Source organism: Bombus pascuorum, chromosome 8 (assembly GCF_905332965.1).
Source record: "Bombus pascuorum chromosome 8, iyBomPasc1.1, whole genome shotgun sequence".
Classification (NCBI taxonomy): domain Eukaryota; kingdom Metazoa; phylum Arthropoda; class Insecta; order Hymenoptera; family Apidae; genus Bombus; species Bombus pascuorum.
In genome coordinates this window covers 11,288,329-11,315,269 of record NC_083495.1, presented here as the reverse complement: position 1 = coordinate 11,315,269, position 26,941 = coordinate 11,288,329, and positions in this window count along the sequence as shown.

The following is a 26,941-nucleotide window of genomic DNA, read 5'->3' as shown; positions in this document are numbered from 1 at the left end:
CTTCTTCAGGAGCCTATCTTCGCTCTAACAAATCTCACCCCTCTATGTTCGCACCTTCTCTCCCTCTTTCACAAAAATACCCAGTCGCAGGCTATTTTCTGCAGTAATATTGGTCGATCGGTCGATTCACCGGTAATAAGCCGGCCAATTAAACGTTTTACTCGGCGATTTTGTTTTCCACGCGTAGCACGGGGGCGTGCGACAGCTTCATGGATACACGCGGCTGCGCGTCGCCCCCGTAGCAGAGTGTAAACCGGCCCACGGTGGGCAAATATAAACGGTTCATCGTGCTTAGTCCGAGCGTAGAACGCTTGTCAACATGGGAACGGCAAACACGGATCGGGACGGATATAGATAGTATTGCAGCCGAGCAAATAATTGCAACTCTCCCCCTCCCTCCTCACTATCACCCTCCTCATCGTTCGGAACATCCCCTCCCCCCCTCTTGGCTGCGTGAAACTCGAACGCGTGCATTATGTAAGGCTAAGCACGCGAGAGACATCGTGTACGATCGCTCCCCTTTGAGTATCTCCAGAGGAAGAGGGACAGAGAAGGAGAGTGAGAGAGTCAGGGTTACCTTCCTACCGTGTTCCAGCCATCCTCTTGTCTGCTGGTAGCAGGTCAGATGATGACGTAGGACCAGCCGCGTTCTGTTTCTAGATATTGTAGGGTAGTTATCGTAGGACGTTATTTTTATCGGATTGGATACGTGTTTATCGTTATATATTCTATTATATTAATGACGTTTTTGTTTTCTTTCTCCTTATCGTTCATTGATTTTATAAGTTGGCCATGAGGGGAAGAGGTGAGAGTAGATGAGACTCTTGCTTGCTTTTTCCTCTAATGGATTCATCGTTAATTGAACTTTCGTTATTTACAGCGTTATATATCAGTTTTCTTTGGTTCTGTTTCAGAGGCGATTTATAATTAAGCTATACATTTATTGATAAACATATTTCCTTGCGATAAAGCTTACGATAAGCACAATCCCCTAATTAATATATTTGCATTGATGTATTGGTCTACTGTAAAAACTAATTAAACCAAGGAATGTAATTCACTGGCAAAACAACAAGAGAAAAAAGGGATGGCAAAAGCTGCAAGACTTTCCTAGATTAAAACCAATTCTCCTGAATTTTTCACTGAGACAGCCACTATCGCGTCGCAACTTTTAATCGCTCCCATTACACTCCCATTAAATTATTCGTCATCGTGAACGTTAAATTCCAACGATCTAAGAAAAATACAACATACAAGGCCTGCAGTCCTTATCAGACAAGCCCATGCACTCCATTCGTACCCCATATGATATTAATACCGGCGCATGTTTTAATACCTCTTCGCGTCTGCTTTCAGGTGAGTCAACGTGTTATCTTAACGAAGCCGAAGCGTGTATAGCCATACAGTTCGCGTAAGTAATTATTCGAAAGCACACGCTATTCAGCGGCGTCCGGTCGACGAACTAGTTCTATTAGCGAGGACAGGAAGCCGTGAAACGCGGTATCAGCAGCTCTTCCGCGGATTGACTCGCGCCATGAGCTCATAAATCCGTCTCTGGCCAGGGAGTCGCGGCTGGTACGCACGATTTTCGAGCGGGTATACCGTTCGTTGAATGGCGGAATCGCGATTAACGTCGTCGAGGCCGCGCTAGTTATCTAGATGCAGAACTATGCGGCGAGACTCAAAGCAACCGGATTAACACGTCGACTTTCATGCGGCGTGTCTACTATTAAGCTAATTCAGCCGCGAGCCTAGCGATGTCGATCGAGTTTGGATTTTGCGGCGAAACCTCTAGCATTTCGAGCTTTCCGACAGAAAGCTAACGTTTCTGGAATAGTTAGGCTGAAATTTGAAGTAGATGCTACTGAAAACCACATATGTGTTTGGGTATTCGGTATTCGATTTGTTATTAACGGATTGTGAATTTTTATTTTTATTATTTTTATTGCTTACTAAAAGTAATGACGAATACTCTATGGATATTTTATACAGTTTTGTGTATTTTGTAAAAGCGTGTAAGAACCCGCGATGTATCTCATTGCAGTAAATTAAATTAAATTAGCCTGGCAGCGAGGTAGCCAATTTTACTTTACAATTTCTCGGAAACGTTCGATTTATTTGTATTCCAGATTCAAATGGAATTGTTAATTTGTAACGATATATTCCACGTTTTATGAATAATTCGAATTTTTGATAGAATTCTTATAAACGTGATTAATCTTGTTGAAGAGGAAACGGTGAATTGGAATGAGTTGAAGAACCGCGATGGATGGTATCACTCACGAGTGATTTCTGAAAGTAGAAACAAATTATGGTGGTAAATTCGTGAAGGGTCCCATGGCAATTTGTACTCTATTAGACAAAAAGGAGAGAAAGATCCGAACCGGGAAATACCAGTTTCTGAAACACCAACGAACACCTGATAATTCGGGTTTCATTCATAAGTCGTTTCACGAAAACGAGTCTTAGAAGAGGTTCGTTCGTAGGCGGTAACTTTCATTATGTCGTGTTTCCCAAAAAGGACTGGCAGAAAATTATATCCATCGAAACTAAAAATCATCAACTTCCCCTCGCTTTCTCGAACCTAATAATCTCGATTTCATTCAGAAGTGGACCGTCTGAATTATGCCCGTAAGGATGGCCAATTCCTTGAAAAGAACATCAGTTCCTGGGATCTCTCAAATAAATCACTGTTCTAACAAAAGAACAAAAGTCTTCGTATATCTAAATGTGTAATCTAAACAAATCGTAACTTCAAATTTTTAGCAACGTAAAATGATTCACACTATGAAGATCGTTAAGCTCTTAGGAGTGTACGTTGAATATTGTTGTTCCACAAATAATTTACTTACCACGTATCTCAGTAAATATCGCGTTGTTCCTCAAAAAATTCAGATGCCCATATTTTTGTAGCTTTCAAACAATTTTCAAAGTCATTCTTCAAAATAATAATAATAATATATATTATTTTATTATTATTATTATTAGATATAGACTGTAGTAAAAGATGGAGCGATCAACTGTAACTCAACGTAATAGAAAGCATCTTTTCCATCCTCCATCTTCGGTACTTGGTAAGTCCACTTCAAAACAAAATTTGTCGTCATCGTTTTTATCACGTAATCATACTCGTCCTGATTTCGGAACGACGGCACGGTTTTGTCAGGGTCGGTAGCGCGTCCACGTCCGGTGGATATTGCCGACAATCCACGTGGCGCTATTTCGTTCACGTACGCCGGCACGCAGTAACCGATACACCTATGCGACGCCTGCGTGAAACCACGGGGGCGGAGCAGGAGGAAGGCAGGACGTGCGCGTGCAAAAGAGAGACAGTGAGAGTGGATGAGGCACTAGTAGCTGCTGGCAGCACGATAATGAGCTAATGAGCGGTGTCTGGCGCTCCGCGGCGCCGTAATTTTCAGCGTGCAAGGACGCCGCTAGAGACTGCTTTCAAGTTAACGTGACGACGTCCTTTTTTCTCATTATTCATAGTCGTCTTCGAGTCTATAGTTATCTGGTTAATTATCCTTGCTCCGGTTTGTTTTCCAACACTTCGTCTTTCGGCCTTTTCATTTACGACGGAATTCGATTTTTTTTTCCTGATAACTGTGTGACACATATATATACATAAAGAAAAGTGAATAATTTTGCAAGTGAGAGTTTCGTACGAGTAAACTTTCATTAGAAGTTTAATTAGAAGATAAAAGATAGATCGACTTTGGAACTGTAATTACGTTTGAGTAAATATTTGGCAAAACGAAAGGAAACGATTTGAAAGGGAAATAGCAAAGCTTATTAGAAGTGTGCATATTTGATATGAAAATAATTCTTCTTTTACGAATGGTAGGCTATACTGTAATTTATCGTATATTCGTATAATGTCCATTTTAGATTGTGTTTTCTTACCTATATTGTAAACTATAAATGCTCGATTATTGTTTAATTGTTTATATATTAATTTATCTGGTAGCTTAAAATTAAATCTAACAGAGGATGTATTGATTTGGAGAAAGTCAAGCAATGGAAAAGAATATGGAAAATACAAGGATGAGATTCTAAGAAAACAGGAAGAGAAATTATGGCGAAGGAATAGAAAGGATCGTGAAGAGATTAGGATCACACGATATTTTGTCGCTAACCATGTTCCGTTAAGACGTTTCAGCGGCAAGAAAAGTGTCCCGGATGCTCGATACTCGAGAATAAAAGTGGCTACATGAAAGAAGGAGGAGCGTTTTAATGGTGGCTAGAGAAAAAAAACGACAGTTATGTTAGGTGATAGCAGTGCGCTAAAACCGTATGACGAGCTAAAGAGCAGAGACTGGCTGGCTCAGACTACACGCGTGCTTCCGGCAATTATCTTCGGGGTTTGCAAGGTCGCGGGTTACCGTCCGCTTTGCGCCATTTAACCGAGCTTAAAGAATTGCTAATTCGTGTTATCGTGCAGTTTCACGATTACTAGTAATGATAGTTCCCCGATACTTCGCGGTATCAACGTTCCTCTGGCGGTTGAAAAATTTCATAGATTCGCGGAATTAGAAAGTTTCCTGAAATATTAGAATATTTCTTTGGAATTATAGTTTTGTCGACTTTCAAGAAGCAAGGAATATGATATATTAATTTGTCTAGAATTAGAATTATAATTATAGAGCTTTTATTTTAATTAAAAATTTGACGAATAATAATTATGCTATGAAAATATCTCTTTCAATTTGTCTTCAGAATAATTATTATTGTCTTCGGTATAATTATTATTAATAAATATACTTTGCATGTTCGTACGTTTAATGGAAATGTGTAAAGGGTTAACAATTACATATTCAAAGCGAAACAAATGTCTATTTGTAGTAAAATTGCATAGAACTCGACAATCTATTAACGAAATATTCCAAAACAACGAAATGAGAATTTAAAAGATACGAATACATAGGTTCCAAGTCACTGAATTAAGTTAGAATTATAATATGCATTTTAAGTTTCTGGAAACGAAGATAGAAACAATCTATTGCACGATGTCTCTCGGCGCTCGTTCGAGGCGTGTAACGCGTGACATACCGTAGAAGTATACTCGTTTATCGGGTAAAAAGCGTTGTTCTACGGCCACGAACGTTTCCGTTCTTCGTGATCACCGGGAGGCAAGAAGCTCGCGCTCGAGTTGCGTGAGAACAAGCCTGAACGGGACGATGGAAAGAAATTTTATGGCTCCCTCGAGTCTACCGATTGGCATCGCTATAAAAAACCTACCCCTTTTCACAATCTCTCGCTGGCCAAGTTCGCCACACTCAGCCACGCTTAAATTGTAAGACTAGGCTAATGCCAGAAACGGGCACCTTTGCGTTCGCACTTCGTATCGAGCGATCAGTTCGACTCGTATCGTAGAAACCAGCTGAAAGTGGATTAATCGCTTCCTGCAGTCAGCGATTCGAATAGATTCGCGTTTGAGGAAAATTGTTCGAGTTTAAGTGCGTGCTTCGATTACGATCTTCTTATTGCTATTTTTCTTCCATTAATTCGAAGATTTTGTATTTGGAGATTTTGAGAAATGAATTAATCGTGTAAAGGGTAATTTAATTTCTGATCCAATTTCAGTCGATCTTTACATTTTACAGATTAATTTACAGATTAAATATTATTTATAGATTTACGTTTAGCAAAATCCGAAGAAATATCCAGAACTTAAGACGGACTATTTATTTTAGCGTTATTTTATTTGCTAAAGTGAAATTTTCTTCTCGATTATAGTACTCTCATTCGTTAAATAATAACTATTCCTATTCTTATGATTAATTCTATTAGTTGTATTCGTGTATATCATATACGATCCCACAAATCCAACTTAAAATTTAGTCAGATTCTCATTATAACAAGTGTGCTAACACTTTAAAACAAGAATATGCATACCATTGAACGAAGATGCGAAAAGGGTAGGAAGTTCTCCGCGGCAAGAAGCCAGATTCGCCATACGCGTCACTCAGCGTGGTTTTTACTCTCGGAGACCAGTCATAGTCAGAGTCTTTGACCCAGATGTTCCCATCCAGGACGGAAGAACGCGGCGTGTCCAGTTCAGGCTTGCTTTTCACCTCGTCTCACGTGACGAGAGAGAAGCGGGCCGCCGCTCGTGGGTGGCCCCTGGTCCACGTCCGCTGCATGCTGCCCGTAATTATAGGTTCCTTATTTACCGCCTGTTACACACTTCGTTAGCACATCGCTTATAAAGTGGTCGTGCACCACTTAGTAAGATCGCCGACGTTGCTCTTTCTCGCTTTCCATTCAGTTCTCCTAGCTGTGAGATCGTGCAGATTGTGGAATGGTTTAAAGTTTGAAGGATGTTGAAGATTATTTTTGGAAGACCAAAAAAAGCTGCAATAGTTCTTAGTCTTTTTTGGTAGATTCAATGGAAATTAATTGCCGACGAATTCTTTAAGATGACAAATTTGTTGAAGGGAGTTTGGGACTGTGTTAGTGGAGGATTGGCAAGATCCGTAAATTTGGTGATGAAGCTACTGAAGGAGGTTTGTTTCTGGGAAGTTTGGGACATATGATAGACAGAAAGGTTTGAAAATAATTTGGAAACGTGTGATGAGCGAAGCTTTCAAGCTCCAGAGACTGGTTTCAAAATTGAATTTAAAATTGTATATTCGTCGTTATTTCTTTTGTTCACTTTCAACAAGGTTAGTATTAATTTAATATCCGTTCCACAGTTGCGTGGTCATTTGCCTAATCCAATTCTATCAATTATCTACTTTTATCTTCCTTTTCAATTAGTTTTCTATCTTGTAGTCATTTGAGATTTTAGGAGTTTCAGAAGAAACGATCTTCGACGACCTGAGTAGCTTAATTGTGAAATCACCCATAGACAAGCGGAAGATCCGGGTTCAAATGTTGGTCCAGGAACACACCCGATCGGCCGAATATTTTTCTCCCTATAATCTCTACGCCTTCTAATACATAGCTCTCCAGCCATAAAGGTGTACCCGTGCAAACCTAACCTCTGATCGTTCCACGAATCTAATCGCGAACAAGCAGAGAGTGTCCCGGTTGACCGAACCCGATCACGGAGAGCGTTCGAGCTTCCTGGTTATCGAAGGCACGGCTCGATCGCCACGGAATGCGATCGAATGACGTTTTTAGAAAGCTGATTTGAATAGAATGGAATGTCTCGGGTGCTCGGAAGGGAATTCGATTACCTTGTCGCTCTATGGAACGGGTCATGCGTCACTTTAAAAGGTGTACAATCGTAAATATGGATGCTATCCTAGGATCTGTGATTCCAGAGGGTGTTTTATTTTTATACTGAGATTTCTGATTGCTTTCTAAACGTATCTTTAAATCTTGGTTTAATTAATTCGGTTAATTGAGATGATATCGAGATTGGATAAATCGACTGAGTTAAATTAAATGATCTTGAGCCTTCTTTCTATTGAGGAATTTCCATTGAGGCTCCGTTAATTCGGTTAATTCCAATGATTGCTCCTACCAAGAACGTTATCGAATTTGTTAAGATTCTTTACGATTAAAAATTACTTGAATACTACGTGATACTACTATGATAAATTGTAGTAAAGGAATGAAAATTTAAATTCTCTCGGGAACCTCTGGTCTGCAATTCATTGAGAATTAAATACATACACTTTTCATACAATATATCATCTATGATCTTCTAATTTCTGCTTATGTTCGCAAGAAGCGAGCAAGAATTAAGTAAGACAAATCAAAATTCAACAAATTCACTCACGTCTTTAGGAGGCTGAAAAAGATGTAATCTTTCGAAAACTAAGAATAATTTCAAACGTTCTAATAAATCTAACGAAGTCGACCATCCTGATATTTTATCGCATAAAATGCAAATCGTAGCAACGATAGAAGAATTGTTTGAAAATAATTCCAAGCGTAGATAACAGAAAGAACGACGAAACGTTGGCAGAAGAAAAGCGCGGAGATGGAAAGGATAGGAGGAATGACGGAATCTTCGCTAGAGGCGTTAAGCAGGTCGTGATGGCTTGGCCGAGACCTTCGTGAAGGCTCGCTGGCGAGCAGGCACGTCACGGTTCGGTAATAATCACGACGGTGGCTGTATCGCGAGCGTTCGCGGAGTAATTGAGAAACGTTCTCGTGTTCGACCACGTCTTGGCTACCGTTCTCGTCGAGGCCCGCCGCTAATAGGCCAGTTGGCACGCACGCGATTCATTCATAAAATCCAGCCCGGATTACTGTAACTTGCCCCGGGATCTTCCAATACGTTAACGAATTCGGTTCTTTATTTAACATAATTCTTTTTCTATGAAAGCTTTATGTTTTCGTTATCTAAATTGGAATATGTCTTTCAATTTTGTTCTTCGTCTCTCTTTTTGACTTTCACAGTAGTTACGTTGAATTAAGAAATATTATCGATCATAGTACAGACAGATACAGAAGAGATTCGAGTGAAAAGATACTTTTCAATACGATGAAACTATTTATAAAAATTCTGGTTCGTTACATACCGTTCATTAAATTAATATTCCTCCACTGTCAAATGTATTCGATGATTTCTAAAAAGAGCTGCATCATGGGTTGTGAAAATGAATATTCCTTTAGTTAACGATGCGTACTTTTATATAATTTCTATTTTCAAACTCGTCACGCAAGAGATATTTATTGAAAGTTACATAATAAATATGCTATAGAGATACGAGCAAGTGTGGTCAATTAATCATAAACCATACATCGAGCAAATTTTCCTGGTCTATTAGTAAAAATAATTCAATCTTTTGATAAAAGGCAACTAACAGCAGGAATATATTATCTTCAAAAATGGCAAAATAATTAAAATACATTTATTCTGCTATACGAGCTCTTTCATTACATAACGATAACTAAAGATCATCGTCTATTAAATATACCAATCAGCAATATCGAATTGACATCTCCAGCTTCGACTCCACTTTCTACATCTCCTTAATTCGTCCATCTCTTGCCAAACTCAAGAATCCAAACAAAAATAAAAGGGAACTGTCCGCAGAAAGCAGCGGCACTTGATCTCCATCGAGCGTAAAGGCGGAGCCAAGACTGCAGTCTTTTCAGGCTTCGCCAGAAGTCGACAGACGCGAAATGGAGGAATAGCACTGGCTCGTGATCCGGGCCGTGCAACTTCCTCCATGCATCTCCCTCTTTTCTCTTCTTGGTCCTTCGTCGTGTTTTTCCTTCGCGTCGGTAATGAGGTTTTAAAAAGAACTCCCCGGGAAGACCATGAAAACAAACAGTAAGAAGAGATGGATAGTGGCGACGTTCTACGAACGACGAACGTCAGATTAGACGACTCGCGACGTTTCTTCCTCGTCTCTGAATCCAGCTGAATCCAACGAACACCAGCCATCGTCGTCGTCGTCGTCGTCGTTGTCGTCGTTCCTCCATTTGTCGTTGTTGGAAGGATGATCAGCGACGCTACGTGTCGTCGGATTGTTAGTCCGCGGGCATTCAGGCAAAACTTTCTTGGGGGGATAATTGCGATTGTAATTAAAATTCTCGGGGTGAAAAGGAGCCTGCAGCCGGTCGGTATCCGCGCAGAAATGAGCAAGAGAGGAGGAAAGAAGAGCAACCGTGGGGTGGAAAGAATATATATATAGATATATGTATATAGATATAGATGTATATATATATATAAGAGCGACGATGTCGAGGCTCTTCTCCTAAGGGGGATGAGAAAAGGAGAGAGAGAGGACGCAACCCGGTTGTTGGAGCGTCGACAAGCCGGAGTGCCATAATTGGAACGGTCGCGTGCGCCTGCCGCAGGACAATGGACTCGTCCGAGTGCAAATTATTAACGCGCCCCCCCCCCCCTCTCTATGTCTCACTCGCACTCTGCGTCTTCGTTTCTCCGTTCATCCTTTGCACCGAGCTTCCCGGTTCCTTCTGGCGCGCACAGCCCTCTTCCGCAGGCTTCCTGTTCTACCACGAGGCTGCGCTGCCTCGAGAAAATCTCGTTGGCCCACCTGCTCGCCCGCTGGAAAATGGAGACAAGTTCGAAGGTTCTGAATGACGAAGGGTTCTCCCGAGGGACGTTGTATAATTCCTCGGGTCTCCAGTTGGGCTCAGTTTCCTTGCAATGGATAGAATTCTTTTTTCCTTGGGTTGTATTTTTATTTTTTTTTTTTGTGTTAATTATGTATGGTTGAGAGTTGTAAAGGATTCGAGGTAGCCAAGATTTGGAAGTAACTTTGATTTCTTTAGAATTTGAGAGGTTTTTGGAAGTAGGTTAGGCGGAGATTTAAGTTTTGGAATTAATCGCGGAAAATAGGGTTTGATAGAATGTGGCTTGGTTAAACAGTTATTTTTCTTTTTTTCTTACATGAACATAGAACTTCGAGGTACTTTACAATAGTCGATATTTGAAATCATATAGAGAATCATTTTAATAATTGTATGTAGAATTAAATAATACAAAAGGTAATATAACAAACATTCGGAAAGCATTCTTCTATTTACAAAGAAATATCACAAATCATAGACTGTTACACCTATCTGAGGGAAAGCCTCTAAACGCTTAACGAGTAACACGAGCTTGTCTCGCGTTTCAGTAGAATAGAGGTCGACTCTAGTCAGACACGCCAGTATAAATTAAATTCTGACACCTACGCTACTTCTTCTCGATAATTTTTCTATCAGAAATTTCGATCTAACGATTCATCGCTCCTAACATACTACTTCTAAAGAATTTTTAGAGAAAGATCTTCGATAAAAAAATATCAAAAATTCCACCTAAATTTACATCACCCGAAACAGTAATAAAAAAAAGGGAGAAGAGAATGACCGACGATACGGAGGTACAAAATCGCGCTTTTGGGGGCAACGATATCAATGCAAAGACTCGGAAGACCTGGAAACTTTGGCTGGTTTGGTGCAGCAATCCGGCGGAAATCGGAACTGATCTTGAATGCACGCGAATTCGTTGAAAAGACGATCGCGTGGGCTGGTCGAATCGAGAGAACCGGTAAAATAAAAAAGAAAAGGAGACGAGAGAAAGAACGTGCAAAAAGGAGAGGAAAAAGAGAAAGAAGTAAACCGCGAGCTTTGGCGAGAATACCGAAGAGGGAGGAAGAGAGCTTGGTTCGTTCTCGATACTTGCCAGTCGAATGGTCTGTGCCCGCTTTGTTTATCCATGGATCAACGTCGAGAGAGAAGCCAATGGATACGATGGAAAAAGAGAAAGTCCTAGCGGATAGAAAGGGACGATAGAGGCGAAGAAGAAACAGAGGAAAAGAGGAGAGCATAAACGATGAAAGAGAGGAAAGATAGAAACGTTCGGGGTTGGTTCTCTTTCTCGCGGCACAAATCCAAGTGCAGAATCCTTCTGACCCCTTGTTCACCCCCTCCACCCTTGCACCCTCTCTACTCGTTGGTTACCCCGGACACCGACTCTTCCACGGAAACGAGTGAATGGCGTTGGGAAGACGAAGGAATGCGAAGTAGGAAAACTAGCCGGGGAAGCGGCTGCAGGCAGCTAGGCATAGGCGCCCGTTTCCACGCTGGTTTCGAGCTAATGGTGTGCCGGGCGTGTGCGATGGTTGTGTTGTGTTGGCAATGTGCTCGAGCGGCGGCGTCGGCGTCGGTGGTGGTGGTGGCGGCCAATCAGGGGTGAGTTCCATTTAAACCGCGCTCAGGGTGCTCAGCCGCGGCTGAAAGGCATTTAGCCAATCCAAAAGGCCTCCCCTTTCATTAGACATCTCACTTTGTCTCTTTCTCCCTGGCTTTCCGAAGGTTTATATTTTAAATGCTAATTGCAAGTTTTTAATGGGCCGTGCCGAGGCCTCTGGCTTCCCTCATTGTACCTGACCGCGCGCGAGCTACGCGCGTTCAAGGAACGCTCAGCATGAGTGAGAGAGAAGGTTGTTCGATACATATACACGCAAAGAAACTCGGTTGGTGAAACACACGTATAAAGAAGAGGATAGAATACACACAGAGAAGAAAAGGTAGAGAAGGGGTTTACGATTGAAAGGTAAAAGCGAGGTAGAAAAGGGGGTTCTCTCTGCTTCGGGGGAGAAAGAAAGCGGCAGGGAGTGGATGGGGAGAAAAAAAGAAAAGGACAGGAAAACGCACACACCCGCATCATGGCCAGTTTATACGCGTAAATTCCGCTGCTGGGACGAAAGAGGAGCCTGACAAGAGAGAGGACGAGCTTCAAGTAGAAACCGCTACCGGGGCGCGCGGGTATTTGTTCCGCCGTCGGTTATAATGAAAAAATTACGGCTTTTGCAGCCATTACGTGTACGCGCGTACACGTACGCGCTGGCTGTGCAGCGCGCTAAGTCTGTGAACGCCGAAAGAGCGGCTACGTGCGTGCAACCGCGTTCATAATTTCTTGCCCCTCGCGCCCTCCGGAACCAGACCAGCTCGAATTAAGCGCGGCGCGAGCACACGCGTGACGCTGCTCCTCCCGCTGACGCCAATTACCCAGACACCAGCGGGCCCCTTCTTGTTACCGCCTCACACCTCGACCAGTTGTCTTCTTGGCCTTCGTGAATTATGTTAATAAATCGGCCGAAAACGGTTCCCTGATGGAACGTTTTATATTTCGATCGTTCTTTATTCCTTTTCTATTTTCTTCAAGATTGGATTTCTCGTCTTCTTCGTCGTTTTACTACGTTACGAAGAGTTTAGGTCCACAATGTCCACAATGTATATTTATCTTCTAGCATTTTATATTTCACAAGTCCTTCACTTCATCAAACGTAACAATTTTCCCATTTTTAGCAATGGCATCTGACGAAAGAGAAAATCGCAAAGAATTTTAATTTCATCGGTTTTGAAAGAGTTCTCACTGAGATTGAATAAGGGGGAGGTTGAGCCAGCAGGAAAGTACCTCCTCGGAATTCCTGGTTCTCATAGTACGCTCGTTAATTTCGTTACACGTTGCACATGCGTAATTACCCAGGTTGATCTGCATGGGATGCGACAAGTACAGGAAAAACAAATCACGACTTAATACGCGTTACACCTTCAGACTTTCGTTCTTTCTTACCATCCATATTTTCCAACGCGAGGGAGGTTCATCGACTCGTTCACCATTCATAAACTCCGCGGAACATCAAAAGGAGGTAGATGTCTTGCCATTTGTTCGACTCTCCAACCGCAACTCTCCAGCTCTATAGAAAACACGTAAAAACGAAGAAACTCCGCAAGATCCACGTCCGTATTACTACGTACGTCTGCCAACTTCCACGCGTGCTCGTTTTCAAATTCGCACTGGTCTCCAACAACGATACACGAAATAAGAACATGGAACGACGCAGCAGATGGAAAGGAAGGATAGAAATAAGCATGTTAGAGAAATGGAAGACGCCTGAATACGAGAAGGAAGTGAAACGAACGAACGCAGGAAACGGACAGAAAGAAGAAAGAAAGAAAGAAAGAAAAAAAGAGGCGCGCGAGGAGGAGGCGCGGTCGGGTGCTCGCATTATTAGCACGTCGAATGCTCGGAAACTTTAGTTAGAAAAGCACATTCATATTTCAGGTTGAATGGCATTATGAGAGCGAAGGGACAGGGCTCCGCGTGAGCGTACGATAACGAGGTTGCCACGACGCTCTCTCGCCCAAGGAGCTAGGAACTGACGACAGAAAGAGGAGCGCGTATGCAAGGGTCTCGAAAAATAAAAAAGAGAAAAGACGAGGAAGAAAAAGAAAGAGGGACAACGACATTGACAGGGAGCTACGACGTCGACGACGTCGATGGGAGCAGGAAAAGCGGCGGAACGAGAGGGAGGGAGGCGACTTCTTCAGGATCCTTCCTTCGAACTACCATCCCTCCCAGAAACCGGGACCCGCTGCTGAAAGGAACAACTCGCCGCGCGGAGGAAGAGGATTGAAAAGTGCCGCGACTGAAAGCCCGATTATTTTCCGCTCCTTGTCGTTCCCGCCTAATCAGCGAATTAAAGCAAGCCTGCAGGGGCCAGCATCTGTCTTCTCCAACTGACTGTGACTCTCTCTCTCTCTCTCTTTCTCTCTCATCTTCCTCTTTCTCCTATCCGTTCAACAACCACGCCATGACGAGGAGACCAGGACGTCGTCGAGCAACTCGCGCAAGTTCGCGTCTTTCCCTCTCCTTCTATATTTCTGTGTGCCCATCCTCTTCAACAGGAAGTCGATTGTGTCGGTTTCCACGGCCACGGACGACGAATCGACTGCAGAGGAAACTGAGTACCTCGCGGGATTCTACGAAAAGTCGCGCTGGATGACCATTGTCGAGCGGGATCCTCGTATTCGAACTAATTTTCTTTGGGCTTTCGCTCTGTCGAATTCTGGCATGCCTCTGATCGCTACCTACTGGTGGAATGATTTTTCAGTTAGGTTAGTTAGAGAAGAGTTTTGGATCGTTATAAAACGATCAGTCGACTTTCTCATTATTCTGCCTGTTATTAATGTTCGAAACTTATTATCGCCGGAATAGAATATTCGAAAGCTTTCTAAATTTTTAACGGAGATTTTGCAGGTTTACTACGGTACTTTTTTGGAAATTTGTTCGAGTGTTCGTAAGTACGAACGAGGGCTTGTGTTTTGTTCCAATGAAAGGGAGATAATCGTGGAATTTGAAAATATAAGCAAAGCATACGAACGAATGCTTATTCTTCTCCATTGCGTTACACATTTTACTGTATGTATGTTATTTTTACTTTATTAGTACAATATAAACTTCGTATTGCGGGCGTCGTTAAATTCCAATTTGTCTCTCTTAGAGATTGCACCTAGTTTGTAGTAAACACTCATCGCATCAAGAAGCAAGAAATCGAAAGAGGTTTAAACGACTGAAAGAAAACAGATGGACAAAAAGAAATAGTTGGTTTTGGGCGCCTTAGCTCGAGTCTTGCATTGGCAACTGGCGCGCGCGTTTTAACGGTTCGTGGGAGTTTTCACGCGATAGTCGACCGGGGCTACTCGTGTTTAATGTAAATTCGCAAATTGGAGAGGGCCAGGGTAATCAACTAACCGCCAACGAGTAACTCCGGTAAACTCATTGAAATAGTTCATAACTTCGCCCGCTAGTTTGAGTTTCGGGGCTGCAACTTCCACGGAATTTCCCACATCATACCGACCGACCGACTGGCCCGGCATTGTTACGACGTTCCTCCCAGCAACTTCGCCGCAGTTCTCCACGATTCACCGGGCGAAATTCGCGAAACGCTTCCATTCCCAGCGAACGATCAATCGAGACGCATTGCCCAGAACCAGTTACGAATGACTGACAAACGTTTGACGAGATTATTGCATTATCTTTGAGATTGGAGACAAGATTTTGGATAGATTGTAAAAAAGTACACGAACGTTACTTAATTTAGGTTTTCATTCTTATGACGAAGAATGAAAAGCAACGTTCTTCGTGGAAATAAAATTTCAAGATTTGGAATAAAATCCTGAACAGATGGTTTGGAAACAGGACGTGAGTACGAAACAGAAGTACGAAAAAATAGGGTGTTTTATAATTTACGAATGTTCTTAAAAAATATATTTATAAATGTTCGAGATTTACGACACGATTTTAGATAGATAGCTCTGAGAATTGTGAATGAATATGATAAACAAGTGGTTTATAATTTAGAATTTGATATCTGTTGGTGTAAATCAAGATCGCAAATGTGTCTCTTTATTAAGGTAGACGAATGAGGAAGAAAATTATAATCTACGGTTTAAACAGAAATGTACTTCAGATTTGTTTATTTATATTCGCAGATTGTTTGTTTGCATCTCCCTTTGCTTATCTATTTACGTTTCTAATTTGTTCATTTACATTCCAATACATTCGTTTACGTTTTCAGTTTGTTTGTTTACGTTTCCCTTTACCATTATCTGCACTTCCGGCACTTTCTGCTTATACGGAAAATATAGGACAATTTCGATAGAAACATTCGCGCGTATCGTCAAAGAATTATGAAGAATCTGAAATAATAAATTAAATCTAGTCGCGAAATATTAATAACACGTTAAGCAGAAAATTATATACAAAAATTTCGCAGAGAATCGCTTCAAACGTAATTGTACCTCTCTCAAAGATATACGGGATTAGCGGGATAAATATAAAAAGGTAACTATTATCAAGATTGCCGTTAAAGAATCGAGAGTTACATTCGAATAGTATCGATCTCATAGTCATTTGTAACGTGGAAACGTCGAAAGAGGCGCCTCTGAAACATCGATGAAAGACCAAACTGTCCAGAGGACAGCTGACCGAACTGTCTCGTGCCAATCGAATCGATTCGCGATTGTTGGCGCGATTCCAGTCACCCTGCTGCCTGCAAACGAATAAAACCGTCTGTTATAGTGAAAGAGAAACGAAAGAGCGCGAGAAGTTGAGTAGCATTGCGTGCAGCGAGGTGTGAGAACAAACAAATAAAATCGAGATGTTTGGGCATTCAATGGAAACAATTTCTTATCATAAGTACTTTTAGAAACGTTATCACCCGTGAGAATCGAGTACTTGTTAATGACATCAAATGTGTTGACAAAGAATTTGATTTTCGAAATTTCTATTTGAAACAAATACGGTGCTAGTAATTTGAAAAAAGAAAGAGAATTTCAAAACAGTCTTTTATCGACAAAGTTTGATATTTTGTCCGATATACTTGATACAGTTTTTAATATAACGTTCTACCGTATCTTTTCCAACGAATTGATTACCTTCGTATTCAGTTATTCGCGGCAGAAGGATAGAACTAAAAAGCAAATAGCCTGGTTGCACACTTCGGCGACGAGTACAGGATCTAAAAAAAAAACGTTGTCCAAGTCCGAATAATCCGGCCCGCGCGAATGAAAAATTTGAAACGTGAAACGAAACACTCCAGAGAACAACTACCAGAAACAAATTATCCACCAAACGCAGTGTCTCTACTCTCCTTAATCCACCTACCACTCCTTGCTCTCCATTCCAATCTATTCTCCACGTTCCCTCGCCCCTCCTCTCCTGCTTCGCTATTTTTCATTATTTTTTTTTTCCTCCTCGCCCGCTTTAATTTCTCTGTTCTCCACTCTGCCTCCGCTTCCACGATTCTCTTCCTCTTTCTCCTCGCTTTCCTCTCCGCCCCTTTTTCTTCTCTCTTTTCTCTCCTTTCTACGTTCCACCCCCGCCAGGACCCTCGGCCACGTACACAAAGCCCAACGGGTCTCCTGCTTTTATTATACGAGATACGAGATAGCCCCCAGACCATCCCCTTCTCCCTCCTCGCTCTTCTGGTCCCGTGATCCTCAACCCCCGTTGATCGCCTCTATGTGCGCCGTAGAAACTCACGACGATGTCCGTGCCACCGTGTGCGAGCTCTATTGGCAAACTTTGCGAATCTTGGATCACGCCGGATTAGGTATGCTCGCCAATATATCCCCTGATGCCCATGGAATTCTATGGGACGCGGCGCCGCCTCCAGAAGGGAGCGAATAACTCTTCTCGCCAAGAGTGTACCGCCTCATCCCGTTGAAATTGTTCTCGTACGAACAGCTACTTTAATTTTGTTGCGAGTTGAAAGGAAAGGATACGACGGGTATGGGGTGGGATCGAGAGTTTGATGAAAATTAGGTTGGCTAAAGCAGCATTTTTGGATTCTTATGACGATTGGTTTAGGCTTCTGGAAACTTTATATTTTCGTAGAAGACAACACGCCGTATCGCTTTTGGTTTTGGAATTTGAAGTCTTCGGTGGAAGTTAGAACGCAGAGAGGGGAATTTTTTGGTTACTCATGGTTATTCTTCGCTTGGAATTTGGAAAGTTTCTGTAACGGGGGGAAATATCATTCGGTGTACTTAAATTAAAATTAAGAATATTAAGAAATTAAGAAAGCAATGAAGAACGAAGTTGATCAATTAGGCTTCTGAAAGGCTGATATATACGAGCATAGTCTACTTATATCGATAAGTAGTCTGCGAATGTAGGCACAGACATGCAGACATGAACCAGCATATGATCTTCCAAATATTGTGGCATATTTTCTTTCGATGCTTTACATCCGCGTGTTTACGACCATAATTAAAGTATCCTCTCCGCTAACAATGTTCGTCAAACCCAAACCAGCAAGCGTAATACCGAACAATTAATTAATCCAGCCCATTATCAGTGAAATTGCATTATCAGAGGATTTCGCAGGGTAATAAATAAAATAACCGGAAAAGCGATACTTTATTCAAGAAACCGTGATATCATCTACAAAAGAGAACCAACAAAAAACAAGATACAAATTCCAAACAAAGTCGAAGAAAGTAAAAAAATGACTAGGGAGAGATATACGCCCGGAGAGGTCCAGTGGAGGTACCAGTTTGGTGTCCTTTCTAGAGAAGGAGAACCGAGTCGTCCCTTCGAGATTAACAAGAAGAAGGAATCGAGAAGAAGAAGAAGGACACAACGAAGGGTGGAGACGACAGGGAACACGGTACGGACGCTGAAGAGAGACTGGTTCCAATATACTAAGAGCGGATCCGCAAACCCACAGTCGACGGCCAGTACCCCGCTGTTCAACGTGGTTGTTGTTGCTTGCCGCCTGTCGCTGGTGCTGCCTCCAGCACCATTGTTGCTGCTGCCTTACTCTTGCTCCTCTCTTTCTTCCTTCTTCCTTTCTTTTCATTCTTTTTTTCCCCTTTCTTTCTCTCTGCGCTCGTAGAATGTCTGCTCATTGTGCACGGCGGAGCCCATTTATTTACGTTTCTGAAACTTTTTAATCTGATGAGATAGTCGGCTGCTCTTGGCTTCCTTAATTCTGTCAGGGACACTCTGGACCCTCCAGCTACCAATCCTAACGTTCCTGGACTCCTGCTCGGACGATTTCTTGGATTGTGTGAATTGAAGTCCTATAAAATCTGATGAGATAGTGACGTGCAGCGTTCAGATTGAACTATGGTACATGGTTGTGGTAATTGCGCGGTTAGGATTGATTTGTTTGTTGAAATTTCTTAAAGCAGACGAATCTTGTTTATGTTATGTTATCCCCACGCAAATATCGGCAGATTCTTCGCTGAGATATTATTCACGATTTTCAGGATGTAAAGTTACCTACGTACCAATCGTTTCGCGAAAGATCAGACGTTTTTGAGTAGCGCAATAAAGAAAGATGGAACAAGACATTGGGTGTGTCAAGTGATTCGGATTTACATCTCCAAGTCAAATTGAAAATCTTCTGGTCTGACGATAGTTTACGGAGGAACTACCTGCGTTTACATAACTCGACGCATAATTAAATAGCAAAGATTGCTTTGACGATTAAATTTCCATCGCACGATCCACGAATGAAATGGAAGATTCACACGTACGTAGACTGTGAATGAAAATAACCACGTGAATTACATCGCACGATAAAATACAAAGAATAATCATAGAGCCTAGAACGAATCAGATTCGACGGAACACTTTCGTTTAAAAAGCTGAAAAACTATTAAATTTAATTCGACAAGCGCAGAATTTTCTTTGGTCCCGATTCGGGAGTCTTCCTCGATCCTTACGAAGGCCAACGGGGCGGGCAACAGGGGATACGGAACAGCGATACGGAATAACAGCGCGGGCGGCAAAGGCGGACTTAAATCGATTAGAGGATAGTCCCTGAGATGGAATCGGGTATGGGAAACTGATAGAGCAACGAGATTGGATAGAATGGGAAGCCTTGCAAAAGTGGATGAGAGAGGAGCAGTGTGCTGTGCCTCCCTTCGCAACGTTCCAACGACCGTAGATCGTCTACGAGAAGTTGGCCAAGTAAATTACGCTTTCTTTTCCCGTGATCCGGTTGTACCCACCCTCGATTCGTTCGCGTGGATCTTTGGCAAAAATTCCCTCGCGAAATATGAAATATGCGGCTTGATTTATCAAATTCTTCACTGTAATCTATATCTTCCAATGCTTTTTGAAGTCGTTCTGTGTTAGATTTGTAGTTTCTATCGTAGCGAAAAAATAATGAGAGAATTTGTTGCGATTGTACACAGAGCAGAGGGTGATAAAAAATATGAAATAAAATGCGAGACGTAAAATAAACGTAGAATACAGTTTATTTAATATTTGTATTATATCAGAATCTTCCGATAGAATTGGAAACATGTTCAACAAGTCATTTAAGTAGTTTTATAATATATTCTATTATTATGTCTATTACATACGGTTTTATAGCGAGATTCTGTACAAATTTTTATTTGATTTTCACTCACTCGTCGTTCATACAAACTTTTACTCTTACGTACATTTATCCTCAATTTCTGTAGCCGCTGCATTATTTCTATCTTCGTATTTCAAAATTTATCCCTTGACGAGGGGAAGCTCAAAGATTCTGACATTATATATTCTACGTTTTAACCTTAACGAGTCAAAGGGAGAAGAGAATTCCTATGCTTTGAGTTTACAAATTTCAGACTTTTCAATTAAAAAGCACGAGATCCTAAATCCAGAACCGATTTTCACGCAAACCTGCGCCGATTTCGGCAAAAGTACGTTGGCCAATACGCGCAGCGTTTTCGCAGCATCCAACTGTGAATAACGAAAGCCTTGCTCTCTTTATTTCCCTGCTCATCCTCTTTCGGTTCCTTTGCTCGAAAAACGCTAGGGGAACAAAAACGACGCTACGTAAAATTCGATATGCGGTTTTCAGAAGTTCGCCCTGCAATTTTCACGGGGCAAGGGACATAGGCGAGAACGCGACGACGAACAACGAACAGAGAAAGAACCGTGGACATGGTTTTCACCGTATAGAGAAGGATAGATAGAACGATAGCCAGCTGGGTGAAAGAGAAAGAGAGAGATCGGTCAGGCTCGAAGCTGTCCGGGTGCGAAAGCCAAAACCGCAGAATGAAATTACTCCTGCTCAATCGTTTATAACGGCAGGATAAATGGATTAAACCGTCGGCGCACGGCTCGCAGTTTATTTGTCATCGTGCGCGCAGAGGTCCGCCTGCCGGCCACCTGGCCGTTTGTGTACCAAAAGTCGCGCGACCTTGACATCCAGCTACGCTTCGACGATTTTCGAGACTAGACCGCTCGCCGAGTCAGTTTCACGCTGGATTGCGTACCGTTCTTAACCTCGTTCTTAACGATTCTCGAAGCTCGTACGGACACGTTAAGTAATTTAGTCGAGTAGCCACAATATAATTTGCTGCAGCAGTTCTTAACCTGTGGTCCGCGAACCCACGCCAGGCTACGAAGTAGGCGTACACGCGAGTTGTGATCGTATTATTCGGATAAAAAGTGCTCTCTAAATTTGAAGACAAACGGTTGATGGGTTTTTTGAATACACACGCGACGAGGAATTTTTTAAACGAGGTCCGTGGTAAACGGAAGGTTAAGAATCGCTGGTTTAGTGCATAGACGGTGTCTGGTGTTAGCATAGTTGAGTTACAGATTTGAAATTTTACAGAAATTTTAACGTTCACGCATGGTAAGTTACTAAATTACTGGCCACTCCGCTAAATCGCTGATTCTGTCTGCTCGAGAGACTTTTGATTTGCAGGTGAAAATGTTTTGCGAAGGGGAATAGGGGGAATGAGTGGAATTTTAGGAGTGGAAATGTGAAATGGGAGATTTTTGAGATAAGACTTTCTGTTAAATCGAGCAAGGCGAGCGAGGACAATCGTAAAATTTAGGGATACAAGAGAAATTTTGGAGCTTGCAATTGCAGGAGATATGAAAGCGATCTATGAAGTATGATGAAAACTGTAACTGTACTTAGTAATAGTTTGGGGACTTTGAAATTAAGCTTCTCCAAGTGTTTTATCAACGACTTATGAAACTAACTGTAAGCAAAGTTGCACCAGCGAGTGTGAATGAACATTTTCGGGTCGTGAGCCGACTTCGTGATATCGCTGAGTGAAGCAAGTGTTGCAACAAAGCTGGCACACTTCGTAGTATCGAGTCGGCTTTTCAAATAAACAATCACGTGAGTAACTTCGTGTTATTGTAAAAGCCAATTAAACAAAACCCCTTAACGGGACTTTGTAAACTTTGCGAACACCCTAAAGCAATATTCAACAAATCGTTTCAAAATTACTTCACAGTTGCACGAATTTTTTTAACATTTTACGTTTTAAATTCATATCGTTCAGAAATTCATCCTCTTTATCACTTTAAATTTTTCGACGATTATCAGGATTTTCGTTGTCGCGCCTCTAAACGGACGCATCAAACGATCGCTAATTATAAGAATATTTATAAATTCAGAATCAACAAATTTCGCAAATCCTCCTTCGTTTTTTCGCTATGCATGTTTTAAACATTACCAAGATATTTGTTTGTTCTGGTATTGCTAAATGCAGACGTCGAACAAAAATCAATCGTAAAAATATTTATAGATTCGAAATTATTTCAGAATTTTACAATTTTTTCACATAGCTTCACTGCCTCTTTTCTTCGCTATTTTCAAACACTATCAAGATTTTATTCCGTGCTCGCGTTTCGTCTTCAATTTCCTTAAACTGCCATCCACACGTCGCGAGAAGCAAGGAGAAAAGAATCATTTAGCTGGCCGCGGGGAGAAGCATTGAAGGCATTACACGTGTACGTAACGAACGAACCGGTGAAGTGAAATATCACAAAAGCCAGCACACGAGGGCTTTTTCATCCAGATGGGGGGAGACTTTCCGTTTGCGAGCCACTTAAATGGCCGAGGAGGCAGGGTATATGCATTACAACCCCCTATAAAAAGAATCCTGCGTACGATAACGAAACCGCAGCAAGCTGTAAATCCCCAAAGTAATCTCCGCAGAGTGTCGTGTTCCCGTACTGTTTTCATCCGTCGAACCGCGACTTTCGATCCATATTCGAACCGTTCATTGCCACTTGACGTTGATCACAATGTATCGTTTAAAAAAATTCGCCTTTCTATTCGGTGAAATAGCCTTCCTGATACTCTTTAAATATCGTCTTGAATAGTCTAAAATACGGTGTTATAACCATAACTCTAATATTCTAATACAATTTCAAATCTCGTGCTAAATTGCTGACTACATCATGCGTTATAAGTCATACATTGCAAATATGTAAATGTTTCCCACGCTAATAAATGTAATATCTCTATTGAGATATGTATAATTTTGTGTGCTAGACTAGATTGGCTGCGTAGTAGTGACACATGTGTGTGAATATGAGTGTATGGAAGCATGTGTGTGCGCGGCGTCTCGAAAAACACATGAATGTAACTGTTCTGTTGGCAGTGTGGTATGGAAGATGGTGAGACAAAGAGAGTGCTGGGACGCGTGCAAATGTGTATCTACGAAGATCCTAGAAATCATTTATTAAATAAATCTAAAACTATTTTAATAGGAATTCTAAGTGTAACCTTAGTGTCCCTTTACTTTTATTTCGGCAATTAAGATCCGCGATTCTCAACAATCTCCACAGCAAAGTTCTTCAAGCTTTATGAATGAAGGAATTATCTATCACGCTTACCTAAAATTCCTACCTAAATAAAAAATCTATCTGTCGCAACACCGACCAAACACACCTGTGGAAAAATTCGTATCGCTGGATTTTCGAAAAATCATAGGAAAAAAGAAGGGAAGATATATCTGTCTTAATACCTGCCAATAGCCACAAATACAAAGCACACGAAGAGGATAGGTCTTGGCTGCTCACGCTGCTCGAGCCAATATCCGCGGCGTGTCGAAAGAAAACTCTTGGCCCCTTCGGTCTCCGGCAGAACAACGGTTACGGCGGCAGAGATGCAGTAATGAAAAACGCCCGCGAAGGGATGGCTGGTTGATACGAAAAGGTAGATAGGCGGTGGCAGTGAACGAGCTCTCCGGCTACTATGGGGTGTAGGGGGAGGAAAGGTGGTGTAGGACGAAGAGGAGCAGGGGGTTTTGGCGGTGTGTTCATATCTGAGCGCGTGTGCGCGCGCGAGGGGCGGCGAACAAGGGCGCAAGAGTAGCCTGGGTATTGTTTGAAATGCGAACACTTAGTAAAGCGGCAAGTGAAAAGAGACCAGATGAGAGAAGGAAGGACACTTCGGTTTGCTGGGATGTGGTGTGCACGCCTGAGGGAGAGAAACAGAGCCGTAAAATAGGAGAAAGAGAGGAGAAAGTGCGCGTATTCCACCACCCCCTCGGCCATCCCCCCAAACGAGTGATCCTGGCAAAGGCTTTTGCTTTACGCATTGCAATTTTCCTGTCGGAGCTTCCTACGCTTCTCTCGTCTCTCTCTCTCTCTCTCTCTATCTCCCTCCCTCCCTCTTTCTCTTCCATATATTTTTTATATTTTTTCCATTCTTTTTTTTCCCGTTTTGTGCCTCGTTGAAATGTTGATGGTAACGCGGACACGGCAGCGTTATCGCGAAATATCTGTAACTGCGGACGATATTTTTTTTTAAACGCGCTTGTAACGCTGCACGACGATTTTCTATAACCGTGAAACGCGCGCGCGCTTCATCGGTGTATCCAGGGTGTAATAGTGTTGACCGAATGGCTTGTAAAAAAGTATTCCGTCGGGCTGTGTTGTTTGTACGACGGTTTACAGATTGAAGTTATTCCTGGTTACCAGGGCGTTGATCGAATCGGTTGATCCGTTTTACGGGTTTGTTTCATTGAACGAGTGGATGGATTTTCGGGTCGATCACAGATATCCTTGTCGAAAAGGTGTAGCAGAGAATTTCTAATAGTCGTCCTTGAAATTCAACAAATTCTTATTGTTGCAATATACATCGTCATCTTCGATGCTTTATCTTTCGTTTCATACTTCCATACAATATCTGTTTCCATGCCGATAGCTCAACGCTCATGAATATATCGGTCGAAACAATTGCTACTGTGCTTGCTACTGTGAACAGTCCTATCGCATCGATCAAATAAATGAAAACGAGGAAATTGCTTAGAATCGATAGATCTAATAGAATGGATGGATGAAGTATGAAAAGATCTATCGTAAACCACTTCATGCACGGATTAATTAGAAAGAACGTTTTCCCACCATATCTTTGATAAAACGCGTAACCTGAAACGTATTAACACTTCACCAGTCCAATAATCTTCCAATACCTTAAAAAACGTAACACGCGATCTACCTCTCATCCACGAAATCACCAACTAAAAACCATCATCCCCTTAAAGAAAAGGGGCGAAAGAGGAGAAAGAAAAGAACGACAGTCGATTATATGCTCGAGGTTCGTCGAAGCAGGCAAAATCGAAGGGAGGATTGTCAACCGAAGCCCCAATGGGCAAACCAGCCGACGTAGCGGAAATCCACGGTTTATGGCTTTCATAAGCGGACGCGGGGACAGTCGGTCGCGGGAAGAGCGTCTTATGGATCTAAAATCCGCGACGTTTAAGTGCCGCATCCTCTTTTATATGTGTATGTGCCGCTTTACGTCACATCGAGAAAGAAGGACGTAGAACGACCACCACGAACAATGTTGAACGTCGTCCGCGTTTCAACAATGATGCGCGCGTTTCCCCGCGGTATATTAAGGCCTCTTTTTAATGCACGTTGTGCGCTGGCGAACGCGCGGCTGGAAAATGAGGAGAGCGAAATAAGGAGCGGGGGAGAATGAGATCGCACAATGGAAGACCGGGGAAATCGTTAGACGGCTTAACCGCTTTGATTCTCTCGTCCGCCCCGCTTACTGTAACGAACATCCTCGGGATAGACTAATTTCTGGCTGCGGTTATGCCGCTCCATCCGGTTATCGGCGAATCCAGCTACGTACAGACGTTTTCTTACGACCGTTCCGGTATCCTCGTCGGATCCGAGCAGAGATAATCGGGGAACATGGGCTTAGTTTGAACAATAATAATTGAGGACTGCAGGGAAAGAATCTGATAGGTCACGTTTCCTATCTTTTACAGAGAAGAAATTTTAAAAGCCAGTACGTTGTTGATCAGTAATGAAAATCTTACGAAAATTGAGGAGCGCTCGTAGAAAATACTGCGAGTGGCAAGAAACAAGCTTTTCACGAGGAAAAGAAAATTTGTGCAGTAACGTAGTCGAAATTCATAAAAAAGAAAAGTGTATCTATAGAAAATCTTGTGTCACATCTTAATTCTGAAGAAAACTTGAATGTTTCATTCATTTAGGTATATGGAATAGAGAAAAGTGAAGAAACAATTAATTAATTATTTCATTGGCATTTATATTTTTCTCTGTGGAGAAGATGTTGTGATACCGTCTCCTAGCATTATTAATAACTATTTAGGAAATTTTAGGGAATTGCACCTAAATTTCATACCATAGTAAATACGTAGAATATTTTTCAATAAGAAAAATCAAAGTTTTTCAATTTTAGCATCTTCTACAAACACTCTTCGATCGTATTCTTACTTGATCTTTTAGATACGTATACGTATTGATTTTGGAATGATGGAAGAAAATTCGTGACAATTCAGCAGACGAAGCTTGTTCATTTGATGGATATAGTGATACAGCGGATTTTCAGTAAACATATTACTGCAACAAATGTATCAGGATACGATGTGGTCGAATCTCGTGATCGTATTGCAAATGATGCTGTTTATAGTTCGTATTCAAGAGAATGTAGTTAGAGTCGCGCTTGGTCTATTTGCTATGATTGCTGGAATTGTCACATTGCGCAATTACATCAATGTGGGACGTGGAATGTGTAAACTTGGCACAGGAGGAAAGGTTTACAGTGGTGAATAATTATGACGACCGATACCGTAAGTTTGAAATCAGCAAATTTTCATCGTAAACGTTCATGCATCTGAATGTTTCCTCGTTTTTATTAGGAACGTATAGATATCCAAATTACAAAATTTTTTGTAATAAGTTGCTGCTAGATGAGAATAAAAATAATATAGCGATAGATAAATAGCGGTGAAATACAAACATTAATTATGCGTCTAAATGAAAACTTGTAGATGAAAGGGTCGTAATAGGAAGAAGCGTCCCTTTCCTATATCTTTCCTCATTCATACGACGTTTGAACGAACTTACGGGGTGCTTCGAGAACACCTCCCCAACTTTGCTCAGGTTAAATTCACCGTGACACACGATTCGGTAGCACGCACGAGTCTCGTT